Source organism: Malaclemys terrapin, chromosome 13 (genome assembly GCF_027887155.1).
Source record: "Malaclemys terrapin pileata isolate rMalTer1 chromosome 13, rMalTer1.hap1, whole genome shotgun sequence".
NCBI classification, from domain to species: domain Eukaryota; kingdom Metazoa; phylum Chordata; order Testudines; family Emydidae; genus Malaclemys; species Malaclemys terrapin.
The window spans coordinates 19,175,794-19,194,143 of NC_071517.1; the positions used below are offsets into that span (position 1 = coordinate 19,175,794).

Below are 18,350 nucleotides of genomic sequence, written 5' to 3' on the forward strand. Positions count from 1 at the left end.
TGGTGGCAGCCCCCCTTAGAATTGCATGCAGCTCGGCGTAGAAGCGGCATGTCCGCGGCTCTGACCCGGAGCGACCGTTTGCCTCCTTTGTTTTTTGATACGCTTGTCTGAGCTCCTTGACTTTCACGCGGCACTGCTCAGAGTCCCTATTGTGGCCTCTCTCCATCATGCCCTTGGAGATTTTTTCAAAAGTTTTTGCATTTCGTCTTTTAGAACGAAGTTCTGCAAGCACTGAATCCTCTCCCCATACAGCGATCAGATCCAGTACCTCCCTCACGGTCCATGCTGGTGCTCTTTTTCGATTATCAGCCTGCATGGTTACCTGTGCTGATGAGCTATCTGTGGTCACCTGTGCTCTCCACGCTGGGCAAACAGGAAATGAAATTCAAATGTTCGCGGGGCTTTTCCTGTCTACCTGGCCAGTGTATCCGAGTTTAGATTGCTGTCCAGAGCGGTCACAATGATGCACTGTGGGATAGCTCCCGGAGGCCAATACCATCGAATTGCGGCCACACTATCCCTAATTCGAAATGTTAAAATCAATTTTGGCGCTACTCCGCTCGTCGGGGTGGAGTACAGAAATCGATTTAAAGGGCCCTTTACATCGAAATAAATAGCGTCGTTGTGTGGACGGTTACAGGGTAAATTCGAATTAAAGCTGATAAATCCGAATTAAAGTCGTAGTGTAGACCAGCCCTTAGATTCGGCAATAACCTTGTTAGTCAGAAAGTCTGTGCTCTTTGCTGAGACGTTCTATGAAATTGTTTGGTAGCTTTCTAGTGGGGATTCTGATCCACTAAGAATTAGATTGACACAACTGATTTCATATAGGCCAACAAAAATGCTAGTAGATAAAGATTTTTTGTCACTACTAAACTGTGGTAGATTTGAATAGGTGAGCTAAAGCTGAAGGGCTTCATATCATATTGCCAGTCTTCTGCATCATCTGGTGGTCTCTTCCCTTACTGCCTTCCTAACCCTTAAATAAAGGTGAAAGTCAATGACTTTTTTTCTAAAATTGTTGGAATTATCTCATGAGAGTGCAAATTAGCTTTAAAATACAATTTTGTAACTGAGCTAATTAGTGTTCTAAGCTTAGTGATTGTGATTCCTGATGATAATGAAGGGAAAATTAGTTTTAAAATATCAATTAAAACTTTTTGACTTGTATAGAAAATAATGAAAAATAAGTTCTTGTTTTATGGCAAGTTTGTTATATATGGGAAAAGTTTGAAGTTTTACATACTGTTACAGATGTTAATTGTCTTTACAGTTAGTCTTTAAGTAGTCCATGTGTCTGTAGTCTTCCTTTTCAGCTCCCATTTGATTTCAAAACCTTTACCACTTTCTCTAAATGCTGGAAAGGATATATATGGTCATAGAGAATAGCGTAATACTGGATAAAGCCACACAAGTGCCCCCCAACAAATGTACATACCATTATTATTATTTTTTTTTATTTTCTTCCTCTTTTCCCCCCTAGCTTCTCCCCCCCCCCCCCACTTTCTATTGGTACTAGTTCTTGTAAAGTCTAGAAATAGAAATAGTATATTGTCTTTCACTGTTCCAGGTACCAATATTAACTGAGATCATCTTAATGTATAAATACATTGTGAAGTATAAGTTTAAAAATGAGGAAAGCTGGGTAAAATGGATACTTATTGGTTGGTAGCATTTACCTTTGCCACTGTATTGTGATATGCTTAAACAGAACTGCCATAAATAATGTGGTAAATATCCAGTTTTCAATGGCACCTACTTTAGCAATTGTAAGGGTTTTGTTCGTTTTTGTTTTCCTGGAATGTCTTCAGGATAGAAAGTTTTTGCCATCAGTGAACAGTAGCAGGTGCTTGGAAATTAGGAAGCTTTGAGTAACTGAAGTTTTTATTGCTAAGGTGTAAGTTTTCTCATCTCCATGGCATCTGGCTGAAACCTAATTCAAGCTTTCTAAATATTCAGACATTGACCATCTTCATGTCTGAGTGTAAACATGACACTATATTAATACGGTGGTTGTGGGGCATATTGTAAAGAATGACTGGAATTCTGGTTTAAGTGGTAGTGAAATATATGCACAAACCTTTTTAAAAGTATAATTAAAATGCTTCCATGCTCCTCTGTTTTGACATAAAGGTAAATTCTGCGGTGGAATTTTGAAAAGAACATATGAATGGTGACTTTTTTTTAAAATAGGCAAATCTATTTTTGATTTCACCGTTTGTACTACAAAGTAATATGAACTGTTACTTTTATATTATCCAGTATTTGTGCGTGGAAAAAATTAAATAATGGTATTACATTTTCAGTTTTTTCTTAAAAGGTTAAAATCCATCAGGTGTCAGCTGTGAAAGGTTAGGAAAAAGATATTTCACAATATATGAAAACTTTGAGAATTCAAGATAACAAGTGGTTTACATGTCAGTTTGACAATCCCATTCAGTGAAAAATGAAGTCCAGTTGATGTGCTGGGGAAGCTGGACTGAGCAAACTTTGCTGGGTTTTTTTATAGCAAGCTCTAATACATTTAGAGCAGATTTGCAAATTTTTGCTCACCTAAGGCAACTTAATTGTTGGAGTAAGTGAGCAAAAATTTTCCCTTTTGGTCTAGTGGTGCTATGATGCCCTTCCTGCTGCAGACTTTGTATCTTGCATTTTTGTAGTGTTTCTTGTCTAAAAGGATCCCAAAGTATTTTACCAACTTAAATAGCTAGACCAACTTGGTTTCCTCAGAAGGGAAGCGGGGATTCTGTGCTACAGGGTTAGTTGCTGTTGTGGAAGCTTTTAAATAGTACAGGACTAATTGTCATTTACCCTGTAATTTTAAACTCTGGTTTAATGGAATTCCAATCTTGGATTAGGTCTAGCATCTGCTAAAGAGGGACAAGAATTTAAAGGAAATTGATTAAAAATGGTGGAAATCCTCACACCTTCAGGTTAAAATTCAGAGATTCTTCTGATCCTCCAAAATGCCTTAGGGGAGACAGTAGAAATTCAGTGCTTCTAGTGTGGAAAGCTGTTCTCCATTGGCTTTTAAGGGAATGTAATGGATCAGCAAAGCTAAATCACAGGATCAATTTTTTTTTTTTGTAGGCAATCCTGCAATAAAACCAAAAGAAACTGCTCCTAAAAGAGCACAAAATGTATGACTTAAAGCAAAAATGTCTGTTGGGGATTCATCATGTCTGACTGGACTAAATATTATCTTTGAATATGATTTCATATAGAACCTTTCATCCTGGAGGATCGCTCTGAACACTGTATACCTTGCTACCCACCTACTGAAATGCATCTGCCTCTGAAGCAGAACACAGTTAATGGTGAATTGTGTTCAGTCATTTGCGACAGGAATTGAACAACAGTTTATTTAAAGATACTATCAACAAATGAATCCCAGTGTTAAATCTCCACCTTCCAGTGTAAGACCAGCTAGGAGCTCTGTTTTTGGCTATCTGAAGCTGTTCTAGTTTCATATCACTCACTTCTTCCCACACCAAGTATCACTTGCTTAGCTAGCTGAAAAGATATGGGGGAATGTAGGTAGCAGAATGTAAATACTTTAATTACAATTTAGCCGTGACACAAGAGTCTAACATGACTGGACTTGTGAAAGGTGTTCTGGGATTTTTAATACTTCCAAGTGGTTAGGATCTCAGTTACATGCCCAACAATCTGTGTATTAAGAGTAATACTACCCCCCTAATATTTTATATATTTACTTTTAAGGATATAACTGCATTTTTTAAAAAAATATCAGCTAGTCTTAGAGATACTAACTTTAATTTTGTTGTCTTGGAGAAGGTTCCATTTTTAGAGATACTGTCAGCTTGAATTTTTTAGATGTTTTTAAATGCTGATGAGCCTTTCCTTTATTGCTAGCTGCCGCTGACAGAAGCAAGTTCTGTTTCTTTAGTCATTTTAATTTAATATCAAAGCTGTTTTAAGCAGTAGGTTGTTTGATGGCTGTGTCTTAATCTGATGCCCTGAATTTTTACTTTTACTTTTATATTTTGAGAACGCATTCCTGATGTTAGCTTTCTCTCATTGTCCAGACAAATTTCTCCTATTCCTAGTTCATCCTTTTTACAGCAGTGAAGTTCTTTCAGAGAGGCAGAAACAGTAGCAAATTCAGCGTGTAGTCATCTCCCCAATTTCCCAGAAATTTGTTGTGTAAGCTCCAATAGATGCGTAAGTAGTGAGATGTCTATGTAACTGCTGTACATGAACATCTACAGCCCCACAACACAGAGTATATACAGATCCTAAAGAGAATGCATGCACCTGATACGTAGCTTTGCCATCATGCTCACTTTGCCTGAGGGCGAAGTGCAGGAGACTACAAATTCTCTCAGCTGTGGTTTTGGGAAGGACCTGGTGGGAGAGGTAGTTTACTAACACAGAAACAAATCTAAGAAAATAAATCCATTGATCTGAAAGTGCAGGTCTTACAAACTTCTGACTTACTTCAAGATTTTTTTTTTCACCTTGCTGTCTACAATCTAATGACTTTTAACTGCTTTGAGACACTCTACTGCTCTTGTGCAGTCAGTTCGTACATTAGAAATTCTTTAACCTGATTTAAAGGAATTTTTCAGCTAGCAGGACTGTAGATAAGTTTTCCCCCTCAAAGTGGCATCAGGGAGAGGTTGGGAGGGAGGGGAATGATTATAGGGTTAAAGCAAAGACCAGGAGTTGGAAAATCTAGTTCTTAGTGCTTCTGCATACTACTTATAACACTTCAGGCAAGTCACTAACCGCTCTGTGCCTCTTCCCTGTAGCTGAAATGTGGGGTTAATACCCACCTTACATGTGTGTTGTGTGCCTTAATTCATTATGCTGATTCTTGTAGTGCTTTGAGATCCTCTGGTAGGAGGTGGTATAGAAATGTAAATGAATGTTTGTTTTTATTACATCACAGATGTGACCGAGAAGGTAGCATGTGTGTATGTAGAAGTATATGGTTGTAGATCAAAAATATATTTCGTTTTTTCTCTTTAATTTAGTTTGATTATAAATGTTATTCTTAATCTGATTTCTGCTATTGGCGGGTGCTTAGACTGGCCCAGGTATTTTTGGGTGTGTTATTTTGTCTTTAGTGATGTGACAGCATGTCATTAACATCTTCATATTTGCTTTGACCAAGAAAGCAGGATTCTCAAAATGTCTTAAAGTAACTAGGCTCTGTTGTTCAGCATTGAGCGTAGAACCTGTAAACAAGGGTGAAGACTTCTTTTCACAATTGGTCACTTCTAGAAGCTTGGACTTCCTGAAATCAAGGCATAAGTTTCTCATAACTTTTCCAAGCATATGGTTAGAGCAGTCACATAAAGTAGAACATTCTTACAATATGTTTTTTAAATTAACCTGACATGATATCTGGTCCTGGATTCTAACAACTTTACTTTGTCGTCTTAGAGAGAAGATGGGTATGTGAAGATGAAAAGCTTAGAACAAAGGGTCACAGGCCGCAAAGGGCCTCTCTGTTTCATGAGCTCGTGGGTATAATTAGAATAAAAGAATTAAACTAAGAGCTCTAAGAATTGGTTTCTAAATGATAAGTTTTAAGTTAGCATCAGAAAACTGGGTTCTGTTTTTGACTCTCCCATTGACTCTTGGCAAGTTACTTAACCTCTCCATGTCTGTTTCGTCATTTGTAAAATGAGGATAATGAAAGCTCTTCAGAATACTTGATGCAAGGATCTATGTCTGTAGTATTTATTCTTTCTGTGCAAAAAAGATTTCCAATAACATGAATGTCTTGTTAGATTTAGTAATATGATTACTATACATTTCCTCTTCATTAATCTTTCCCATATTGTACTTTTCTGTTGCCTGTCATTCATACTGTAATTATGAACTGTGACTACGCATCCTTACGGTTGTATCTTCTCAGGACCTCTCTTGAGGCATGTTTCCTGAGTGAGAATCCATACATTGTACTTGGATCTATACCAGTGGTTCTCAACCTGTTTACCCATTGTTGGCCACATATGCAGCTCTGTGTTATGTCATCTGCACCCACACAATATATATACTGCTTGTATGTCCCTGGGGATGTTATGTGGGCTAATTGGGCTGCAAGCGGCCTGCGAGTTGAGAACCACTGATCTAAACACATCCATTAGCAGTACAGTTATGTTAAAAACATAAAGCTCAGAGCACAGCTAAAACCATGGATGTCCTTTAGCACTTCAAGCTGCACTGCATGGCCAGTTGTGGAGTAGACCTAACAGGGATGCAGCTGGGAGAGGAGTCTGACAAAATTCTGTAACATTTGTCTTCTTGAAGTTGGGATAAATATGAAATACTACACCTCTACCCTGATATAACACGAATTCAGATATAACATGGTAAAGCAGTGCTCCGGGGAGGGGTGGCAGGGCTGCGCACTCCGGTGGATCAAAGCAAGTTCGATATAACGCGGTTTCACCTATAACATGGTAAGATTTTTTTGGCACCTGAGGACCGCGTTATATCGGGGTAGAGGTGTACTTGTAGCCTCTGGCTCACTTTTTCAGTGGGCTGCAGTAATCATGAATTAACAGATGAGGTAATGGACAGTATTACCAAGGATAGAGAGACTGGGCTTCTCAGAAGCTTAGACCTGGCCTATACATAAAACTTAGGTTGACCTAGCTGTGTCACTGAGGAGTATAAAAAATTAGACATCATTAGGTTGACCAGCTGTTGACCTAGCTACTGCCTCTCTTGGGGGTGGATTAAATACAGTGATGGAAAAAATACTTCTGTTGCTGTTGCGGCTGTTTACATGCTATGGTGCTACAACAACACGGATGCAGCGCCATAGGTGTGCCGCTGTAGCGGGTATAATGTAGACAAACCCCTAGTGTTAAGTAGACCTCATTCTCTTGATTCAGAAGTAAAGTCCCATATATGCAGACTTGCCTCTGCAGGTAGCTGTTTTAATGATCAGAGGATTTTGGCATAACTTGTGATAGAATATGGGTATCTGGTAAGGTAATACATATACCCCTTTGTTCTAACCTGTGAGTCATAGATGCCTTTTATAATTATGCACACATCTCAACATTTCATGACAGCACTCTTTCTCTACTTCCCCCTTCTGTTTTTATTGTAAGGGATACTACAACACTAAAGTACTCTGTTTTAAAGTATTTGTTGGTTTTAATAGGGTTTTGCAGGCAAATCTGTTGCTGACAGTTTACTTAGAAGTGAATGATTATATTGTTAGAGTGCGGTGTTTCCACATGTTCCTTTGCAGCCAAGCAGTACCCCCATGATATGCTGAAGAGGGGAAATGCTGAACTGGATATCTGTGGCTGGCCCGCACAATAGTAAAGGAATATAGTACCGTTTTTTATATAGTGTCTACTTCCTTTAGCTTTTTTATAAAATGTGTTATTTTTAGTAAAAGTGTTTCAGAATAGTTGAAAATGTAGGCTTAAATATTTGGTGGTAATAGGAGAATCATTCTAAAATGCAACTGTATGAAAGGAAGAAATAGGAATTGATTTTACTTTTTTGTTTTTAATTAGAAGCTATGGTATAGTGCAGTGATGTATGACTTGTAAGGTGCTGAAATAGCCATTTGTAAGTCTGGTACAGGCATATTAAGTATCTTTTTAAAGAAATGAATTAAACTTTATCAGTTTAGGATGAAATTTACTGATGGAGACCACACAACCAGACTGCACACTGCTTTTGTATACAGAGATGCTAAATACTTGAAAATGCAGTATTTCCATAGGCGGAGTTTCTTTTGTATTCACAGACTGGGGAGCCTCAAATTCCAGAGGCATTACATGAGCAGTTTTAATGAATTAGTGTCTGGTTTTGCTGCAGCAGATGTGACAAGCAGCTTTATAAGCTGCTTCCCATCGATCGCTGTTTTCCAGCTCTTTTGTCTCTTTCTTTTGCTTAGAGAAAAGCAGTGAAGAGCTTGGTTTCTACAGTAACTGCTGCCTACATTCCTGCCTGCAGGCCAGTTTCTTTTACTATTCCTTGCAGCCTGTGCAGGGCTACTGTATTAGGTTTCTTTAGGGTTGTTTCTTTCCCCACCCCCTTGGTGGCTTTAACATTTTTCAGAATCAGACGATCTTGTGGTGGGAATTTGTAGTTTCAGTATATGTATTTCTAATTCAGCAAAGCACACTTCCAAGAATGTAGACTAGCATCAGTATTACTTGCAACTGATGAATGCCAGTTTTTGTATGGCTGATACTTGAAGAGCATTAAATGTCTGACTGCAATAGAAGAATTATGGTGCTGGCTGAAAATTTGGGATGCCACTATATATTGTTTGTGGTTTAATTACCCCTTGAAAGGGAAAGAGATGTTAAATACCTATGTTCATGTTTGAAATTTACTCATTCCCTAGTATGCATTAGCTGATAAAGGTAAACGTGTTTGTGAATATTTATTTTTTTCCTCTTCCTCAGCCACCCTCAATATCTTTGTGTCACAGTGACATCCTGTTTCTCTGGCAGAGGAGAGAGCTAGTTCCAGATCCTTCTGGAAGTAGTCAGTAGCCATTTCAGAAGTGGTATTGAGATCTCTACAGACTTTCAAGGTGCTCACTTCCCCTCTCAAGCTGCAAGATTGTACTTTGAATCTCCAGTGTGGTAGCGTATGGTTTTACTGGCACATTTCTGTGCCTGCCCTTGAGATTCTGCAAAGTTATGTTGACCAGATTGGGAAAATATGCAACTGGAGTATAATCTTGACATAGTGGGACACCCCTTTTGGGCTGAATCCTAATTTACATGCAAGTTTTTGCATCACAAATCTGACACTGGTAGTTTTTTTCATAGTTGTTAGAGCATGTGAACAATAACAGCATATGCTAAAATACTTAAATGTTTAAGTGGAAAAATGTTCCTCATGCAAAAAAGAGCTACCTGTAAATTTAATAGTCCTGACGTCTTGCCCCCCAAACTATCTTGAAGCTGATTGTTGCAGAGGCATTGATGCTCTGATATTGGTGGGAGAATATACTTTGCAACTTTCAGCCCTTCGCCAATTAAGAAGTAGAGATGATGGAAACTTGTAAGGAAGTTTCACTAAGGCAGTGGTTTACAAACTGTGGGTCGCGACCCAGTACTGGGTCGCGGAATGTAAGGCACTGGGTTGCAGCGGTTCTGGTCAGCACCGCCGACCGGGCCATTAAAAGTCCTGTTGGTGGTGCTGCCCGGCTAAGGCAGGCTAGTTCCTACCTGTTCTGACACCGTGCTGCGCCCCAGAAGCAGCCATCAGCAGATTCGGTTCCTAGGCGCAGGGGCGGGGAGGACCAGGCTCCACGCACTGCCCGAGCACTGGCTCCGCACTCCCGTTGGCTGGAAACTGGCCAATGGGATCTGGGGGGGCAGTGCCTGTGGGTGAGAGCTGCATGGACCTCCACCTAGGAGTCGGACCTGCTGCTGGCTGCTTCCAGGGCGAGCGCGGTCCGCAGCACCAGGACAGGCAGGAAGCCTGCCTCTCCACCCTGGTTGCGCCACTGACTGGGAGCTGAACCTGCTGCTGGCTGCTTCTGGGGCACAGCGCGGTCTGCAGTGCCAGGACAGGTGGGAAGCCTGCCTCTGCACTGTGGCTGCACCGCTGACCGGGAGCTGCCAGAGGTAAGCCCGCACCCCAGCCCCACGCCCCAATCCCTTGCCCCAGCCCTGAGCCCCCCTCAAACCCAGAGCCCTTTCCTGCATCCCAAACCCCTCATCCCTGGCCTCACCCCAGAGCCTGCACCCCCAGCCCAGAGCTCTGACCCCCTCCCGTACCCCTACCCCCAGCCCTGAGCCCCCCTCAAACCTGGAGCCCCGCCTGTACCCCAGAGCCCTGACCCCCTCCTGTACCCTAACCCCCTTCCCCAGCCCTGAGCCCCTCCTGCACCCCAAACCTCTCATCCCCAGCCCAACCCCAGAGCCTTGATCCCCCTCCTGCACCCCAGCCCAGAGCCCCCCTCCCACATCCTGAACCCCTCATTCCTGGCCCCACCCACACCCCAACCCTCTGCACCAGTCCTGAGCCCCTCCCACACCCCATACCGCACATCCCCAGCTCCATTGGGTCGCGGGCGTCAACAGTTTTCTTCAGCTGGGTCACCAGAAAAAAAGTTTAAAAACCAGTGCACTAAGGCATATTAGCATGTGGAGGTAGTTGAGAGAAGAATCCATGAGGACATGCTTTCTCCCCATTTCCCCTAACAGCTAGTTGCCCCTACTTAACGTGCAGCTGCTCTTGATGATTTCATTTAGAAAAATGAGTCATAATCAGTAAATGGCCAAACTTAATTGAAGTGGAAACTGGTGGCAAATTACCCAAATCAGGGTTTTTTTTAAAACAAAACACACATACTAAAAACCCCACCCCCATACCCTGATCCAAAATTTGTCTTCCTGTTTATAGGAAGCAACACTGCTCTCCTGCTTGAGTAGTTTTTTACATTGCCAACAAAGGGTGTGGCCTAGAGCAAATAGAAGAGGCATGAAAACTTCCTTTTTAAGAAGCTGTTAGTGTTTGAAATCTTCATGTTTCAGTACTCTCGCGTTTGACTTGTAATATTTAGTAAACAAATTTTGTGAAATCTTATGAAAAAATTCACACTCTCTCTTCACACCATACGTGAATTTTTACAACTTAGTCACAAAATCCCTAAAGCTGGAATTTCTAGTGGGGAAACATGGGTATAAATGGTACTGATTAAAAAGCAGCTTAAAAAAATACACCAAAACCACCTCATTTAGGGCGAAGATTCAATGTCATTCCCTTTTTTATTCCAAGAAAAGAGTACTCTTTCCCCCTGTAAGTCTCCATTATAGCATTTCTTACACTGTTAGTGATTGTCTTATTTGGATATTCTTAGAAGGAATTTTTACGAGAATTTCTGAACAATTATTTGTTTTCTTTAAATATATTTAAACCTTTTGAATAGCTTGCATTTCAGTTATTAACATAATAAAAACATTTAATGCTGAGGAATTTGAGATAAAAATCTAAAACAGTAATGGGGATTGTTTGAATTAATTTTATGGAACTGTCTAGATGGATTTATATATCTACCTATAGTTTAAATTGGGAGCTGCTTTGGAGTTAGTGTTAAAGTTTACCCTAACAGTTTTATAGAAGTCATTACATTATTAAATCAAAACTTTTAAAAACTATCTTTGCTTTTTACAAATAATTTTTAGTGTCCAGAGAAGATCACATTATTCTGAAGACTGACTGTATTTGTGACTTAGTTAATTGTTTCTGCATGTTTCATATGAATCATATTAAGCAGAAATACTTTAAGCAATGCTGAATTTGTAAACTAAGCAACAATACTAGAATGTAAAATCTTGCTAAGAATATCTTGTAAATTTAACTCTAAAACAAAGCATAGTATCATAGTTCCTGTTTTTCATACATTTCATTTATGTTGGTTCCATTGAGGGCCGAATTAAAAAGAACAACTCTGCTCTTGAAGTCTGTTTGAGTTGATTGGTGTGTGACTTGCAAAATGTGTCAATTTGGAATTCTCTTAAACATAGTCCCAACTTGTTTACGCTGATGTTACAAAATGTTCTGGGAGTGAATCGTTCAGTTTGCATATTGCCAAGCAAAGTGCCCATGAACCTGAAGTTTCATGGTACAAAATTTAGCTGATGGTATGTTATGTTTTATACCTACTTCTGTTGGAGATGTGGGATGGCACTGGTGGTAAGGATAAGTGAAGGAACAGACTCCCTTTCTCACTGGGGGATAGACTTGTTACTCCTCAAGTTGACAAACATTTATCACTTTTAAGTATCTAAAAATGCAGTGCTTTACCCCATCTCTGGGATTTCTTAGGCCTGGTCTACACTAACCCCCCAATTCGAACTAAGGTACGCAACTTCAGCTACGTGAATAACGTAGCTGAAGTCGACGTACCTTAGTTCGAACTTATCGTGGTCCAGACGCGGCAGGCAGGCTCCCCCGTCGACTCCGCGTACTCCTCGCGGTGAGCAGGATTACCGGAGTCGACAGGGAGCACTTCTGGGTTCGATTTATCGCATCCAGACAAGACGTGATAAATCGAACCCAGAAGTTCAATTGCCTGCCGCCGAACTAGCGCGTAAGTATAGACAAGCCCTTAGTGGTTTCTATGCTTTGCTTTGGAGTTTGAAGCAAACTGAGCACAGCTCTTTGAATCCGAACAGCCCTTCTACTCTTACAGGTCTAATTTAGGTGATAACTGAACAGTATATTCACTGTACCAAACTGAAAATTTAAATGGGGGGGGGGGGTATTTTGTTTATTATGTAATATGTTTTCTGTCAGCCTTTTCCTAGCAAACTAATAATCAATGAAGCAGCAAAAGGAGAAAAGACTCAATTGTGGCTCTTTATATATACTATTTTCATGATGAATTAAATATCTAAACAACTTACAAATGTTTTAAAATCCTATCTTCCTAAATTTGTAATGTTAAATAAGACTGGATGGCAGCCAATTCTACACCTTGATCATAAATTTGGTAGCAAAGCTTTTCACTTAACAGTTTAAATATTGCTGTAGTAATAGGGAAGAAATAAAATGCTGTGTAACATTACAAACTTGCTAGAACTATTTTGGATAAAACTGTTGAGTTGCTTTATGTAAAATATAAATGAACAACAGTTCAGGTCTTGAAGTGGGCAAGCATGCACTGGAACATCTTAATAGCAACTGCCCCATCTCCAGGCACACCCTCCCCCCAGCTATGTATATCACACAACATTGTCAGCCTGTGATGGAAGTGCTGTCTATATACAATGCGCCTTGGAAGGGTCATGCTTCCTTGTAGGCTGAACAATCTTCAGTGAAGATCATGGTGGTTTTCTGGTACAGTGAAGGGTAGACAAGGTAAAAGAAAATTGTGTAAAAGAGGAGAGGAATCAAAACTGGGGAAGAAAGTCTAAGTTATTGAGAAGCCATCCTGAAACCAAAAGAAAAGGGGATCCTTTTTATGATGTAAATGACACTCCAGGGGAAGGATGGTTTTATTTTAATCTCTCTCTTTCTCTCTTGGTCAGTTCAACAATCATAGAAGGGGAGGAAGAGAGACTGTGGATCACATTATTGGTGATTACTTTGCAATCAAAAAAAATCCTAAGTGAAAACCTACAGAGTGACCCAAGATTCTTGTTGTTTACTTTCATTTCTATTTGAAATAAAGTACAATGGGGAAGATAGAGGATCCTTGTCACTCCCATTCCTTATCCCTTTATTGTTCCTACCCATTTTCCAGATTTTTTTTTAGTGAAAGTTTTACAACGTCTTCTAAAAGGAATTTAGAAGATTTTGAAACCAGGATGATTCGTAGAGTTATCAGTGCTAAGTCCTTATAATATACTTCCATTTGAAAAATGGAGGTGCTGATAGAAGGAATTGACTTGTTCTGTAGGGGCAAATGGTGTTGCCAAACCATGTCTTGATCGCTACAAGACAGCTTCAAACTGAATGTTCTAGGGCAGTGGTTCTCAACCTTTACATAAGAATGGCCGTACTGGGTCAGACCAAAGGTCCATCCAGCCCAGTATCCTGTCTACCAACAGTGACCAATGCCAGATGTCCCAGAGGGAGTGAACCTAACAGATAATGATCAAGCAATCTCTCTTCTGCGATCCATCTCCACCCTCTGACAAACAGAGACTAGGGACACCATTCCTTACCCATCCTGGCTAATAGCCATTAATGGACTTAACCTCAATGAATTTATCTAGTTCTCTTTTAAACCCTGTTATACTCCTAATCTTCACAACCTCTTCAGGCAAGGAGTTCCACAGGTTGACTGTGCGCTGTGTGAAGAAGAACTTCCTTTTATTTGTTTTAAACCTGCCCATTAATTTCATTTGGTGGCCCCTAGTTCTTATATTATGGGAACAAGTAAATAACTTTTCCTTTTTCACTTTCTCCACACCACTCATGATTTTATATACCTCTATTATATCCCCCCTTAGTCTCCTCTTTTCCAAGCTGAAAAGTCCTAGCCTCTTTAATCTCTCCTCATATGCTACCCGTTCCAAACCCCTAATCATTTTAGTTGCCCTTCTCTGAACCTTTTCTAATGCCAGTATATCTTTTTTGAGATGAGACCACATCTGTATGCAATATTCAAGATGTGGGCGTACTATGGATTTATATAAGGGCAATAAGATATTCTCCATCTTACTCTGTCCCTTTTTTAATGATTCCTAACATCCTATTTGCTTTTTTGACTGCTGTTGCACACTGCGTGGATGTCTTCAGAGAACTATCCACAATGATTCCCAAGATCTCTTTCCTGATTAGATGTAGCTAAATTAGCCCCCATCATATTGTATGTATAGTTGGGGTTATTTTTTCCAATGTGCATTACTTTACATTTATCCACATTAAATTTCATTTGCCATTTTGTTGCCCAATCACTTAGTTTTGTAAGATCTTTTTGAAGTTCTTCACAGTCTGCTTTGGTCTTAACTATCTTGAGCAGTTTAGTATCATCTGCAAACTTTGCCACTTCATTGTTTACCCCTTCCTTCAGATCATTTATGAATAAGTTGAATAGGATTGGTCCTAGGACTGACCCTTAGGGAACACCACTAGTTACCCCTCTCCATTCTGAAAATTTACCATTTATTCCTACCCTTTGTTCCCTGTCTTTTAACCAGTTCTCAATCCATGAAAGGATCTTCCCTCTTATCCAATGACTTTCCAGACTACTGTACCCCTTTCAGGAGTCTGATTTGTCTTGTGTACCCCAAGTTTCACCTCACTTAAAAATGACTTGCTTACAAAATTGGACATAAAAATACAAAAGTGTCATGGCAAACTATTACTGACAAATTGCTTACTTTCTCATTTTGTCTGTGTGAAATGGTAGTTTATAATGACTTCACTAGTGCTTTATGTGTAGCCTGTTGTAAAACTAGGCAAATATCTAGATGAGTTAAGGTACCCCCTGGAAGACTTCTTCATACCCCCAGGGGTACGCTTACCCCTGGTTGAGAACCACTGTTCTAGGGGATATTGAAGCACTGGGTCTGACAATAGGACTTGAAATACTGGTGCCTCAAAAGGACACATCAGTGAGAGCTAGGCGTTCTAGCCTGTTTCATGCTTGGGTGCTGAGACAGGACTGGGAATCCAGTCAGGTGATAAATTCAGAGAAGAGGACTTACAGTGAATAATTCTGCCCCCCTCTCCCTCCAGTATGGACAGAGCTGGTAAAGCCAAGAGGGAATGCTTTAAATGTGGATGTGACAAGTACAACCATACTGTACACATTTGCTCCTCTGAGACCATTATCTAGCAGCTTATGAAATTATTTTTATTTATTTAACATTTACATTGCAGTAATGCCTGCCCAGTCCCATTTTGCTAGGTGCTATATAAACAGATAGTAAATGACAGTCCTTGCTCCTAAGGAGTGATTGGAAACAGTCAATCTGTGGATTCACTTTTTTTCTCTACCCCTTTGGCCTCCCCAGTTTCCCTCAGTGCATTCTGGATTTATTTGTTTAAAATAAAAAAATTGTGTGCTGCATCTTACTCCCACCCTCTAGTCTGTCCTCGGTATGTTTTCTGCTTAGATGATAAGGGCTTTAGGACAGGGACCTGTCCTCCATTTGGAGCTGTGTAAATAATAAATACAACACAAGTACAGTTGTCCTGATTCATTCTTCTTTTTTTAAATGACCTAAAAGTGGATGCTATCAGTTACAAATTTTGGAGCTGGTAAAACCATGTTGTTATGTCGCTTTTGGAAATATTTATTTTCACCATTAGAAATATGACACAAACTTTTCACCTTGTTACGGGTGGTTTGAAAATATCTGAAAATATTTTAAGTGTTTTTGATCAATCCCAAATGTACCCATTTGATTTCTCATTGTGAACTGCAATACCTTCCCATGTGTGAGAGAGCAGGAAGGTTTCAGTGGTACAGTAAGATTAAATGCAAATATTTAGGTGTTCACATGTTTAACTAGATTAGAAATTTAGCTGGAAGCATATTATATCCTCCTTATAACACCATCCTTTCAGAGCCCAGCATTTGAAATGTTGAAAAGTGTGTTGGTAATGGTCCCACAGTATAAATATAGTACCTAGCTTGTAACAAGTGATGTTAAGCTTGGCACAGAGCTTAATATCCAGTACAGAGCTTTGATTACCCAAAGCTCCTATCTTCTCACACTTGACCAACACTTGAGAGCCGTAATGGTCTCAAACAGTTTTTGGAGTCAGGGCCTTGGACTTGGCAGGGGAGAAGCTGTTCCATATCTTTGTGTATGATGGCCAGGGGGCAAGAAGTGATCAGAAGATAGAATGGCAACACAAGACTGGAGAATTTTTAGTGGAGTGTAGATAGATATGTAGGAAGAGGGGGTTTGTGCTGAAGTTGACCTGGAATTCACATTTTGTGGCTTTGGATTTGCCTGTACTTCAGTTTAGGTTATGAAGCCTCTCTCCCACCCCCCAGTAAAAGCCCAGCAGCATTTTGAAGCATTGCCTGCTTACTAGTAGATGGTATCCTTTACTATGCAATAACCAGTCTGACCACTGAATCAGCACTTGAAGTTATGTACAGCTGCTTCTGTATTGCTCTTCAGTTGAAATGAGTCTTCTCTACAAGGTATTCAGTCATTGAGACTGAGGAGTAAATACACTTGAATCTGAAAAATAGTTACATAAAATATGTAGAAAAGTCTATCCCACAAAAGTCTAAATATTTAGGTCTCAAACATACAATATTGCTACTCAATTTCTGTTGTTAATGTTTACTTAAAGTAAACATTCTGGCTTGTTCTTCTGTGCTGACAAAATGGATGCCTTTGCTTGCTTTCTACTTGTGTGCTCTTGAAGAGTGATGATGTCATTGTTGAGAGAAATGTTGGTTGGGATAACATTGGCTTTGACCAGCAAAACAAACTTTATTCCTTCTATCAGATATTTAAGGAAAAGACAAATGATGGAAGAAAGATTTTTATTTTCTAAAGAAAGAGCAAGGAAGTCCAACTTTATGGTGTAGCAGTAATGTCTTCATTACTGTTTACTCAAGTTTTTCTACATTTCTCAGCTACAGTCCTTCATTGTGGCTGTTAGTTTAAAAACAATTAAGTAGGATTGCATAGTGAAGGAGGGAGAGTCTAGTCCATTTCACTTTCCTGCTGCAACCCATGTGCAGTGTTTTGGCATAGATTCTGTTCCCAATTTAGTACATCAAGCATGCTTCAGAATCAAGTTGTCTATTAAACTCAGACATGGTCCTTATGAAATGAGATTGAAAGGAAGGTCACAGTCTCATTTCCCCCCCTCTTACTCTTTAAGCATGTAACATAGGAAAACATGATCCATGGCCACTAGCAGTGAATGTCCATGTTTGCATTAGATGCATCTATCATTAAATGTTGTGTCAAAGTTATAGTGACACTTGGAACAAATGCTGCTTGCACCTGTTCCAAAGCAGCTTTGTTTCCTTTCTTAATAAAACTAGTAGAACCTCAGTTATGAACTGACCGATCAACCACACACCTCATTTAGAACTGGAAGTACACAATCAGGCAGCAGCAGAGATTTAAAAAAACGCAAACATAGTACAGTATTATGTTAAAAGTAAACTACTAAAAAAATAAAGGGAAAGCAGCATTTTTCTTCTGCCTAGTAAAGTTTCAGAGCTATATTAAGTCAGTGTTCAGTTGTAAACTTTTTAAAGAACAACCATAACATTTTGTTCAGAGTTATGAACATTTCAGAGTTACAAACAACCTCCATTTCTGAGGTGTTCATAACTCTGAGGTTCTACTGTAGATCTGTGTAAAAGGATCACTTCACAATATGGTTTCTAAAGTTTGTTTGTAGATTGTCATCGGCAAAGCCTCTCAGTGAGGGGCATGTAAATATGGCCATACATTGGGTCCTTTGCATATCTAACATGAGTTCAGTCCTGTGCATATCTGACAGATTTCCAGGGAGGAGAGGGCAGCACTACATCTAACATTTATTAGATTATTTCTGATCATGAGCAAAAGGTAAAATTATCTGAAATGGTTTTTGTTGGTGCCATGGTTAGTAACAGAATTAAATTTAGGTATGCTCAATCTGTTTGTGTACAGTTAAACTATAAATAGCCTATTCTCCTGTTTAATTGGGTTAATTTCTATATGCTTGCCTAATGAAGGAGGGGGGAAGGAAATGTTTTAAAAGTTCATTAGAGATGGGTTTTTAATGAATATATACAAAAAATTAACATTTTTGCATATTTATATAACTGGATTTTATCAAATTTAAAACAGTTAACAGTTAAAGCAAACATACAGACATATGGTTTAACTTTTTGTTTATAAGTGACTATTTTTTGTGTTAAATCTGTTTTAAATAGTCTATTTTTCTGAATCTAA

General features: G+C 39.5%; 1 protein-coding gene across 1 annotated transcript in view; it reads left to right on the forward strand.

Moving 5' to 3' along the window:
* The window catches only part of FOXK2 (forkhead box K2), a 64,849-nt gene that overhangs the window by 25,758 nt on the left and 20,741 nt on the right, over positions 1-18,350 (forward strand). The window lies entirely within an intron of this gene.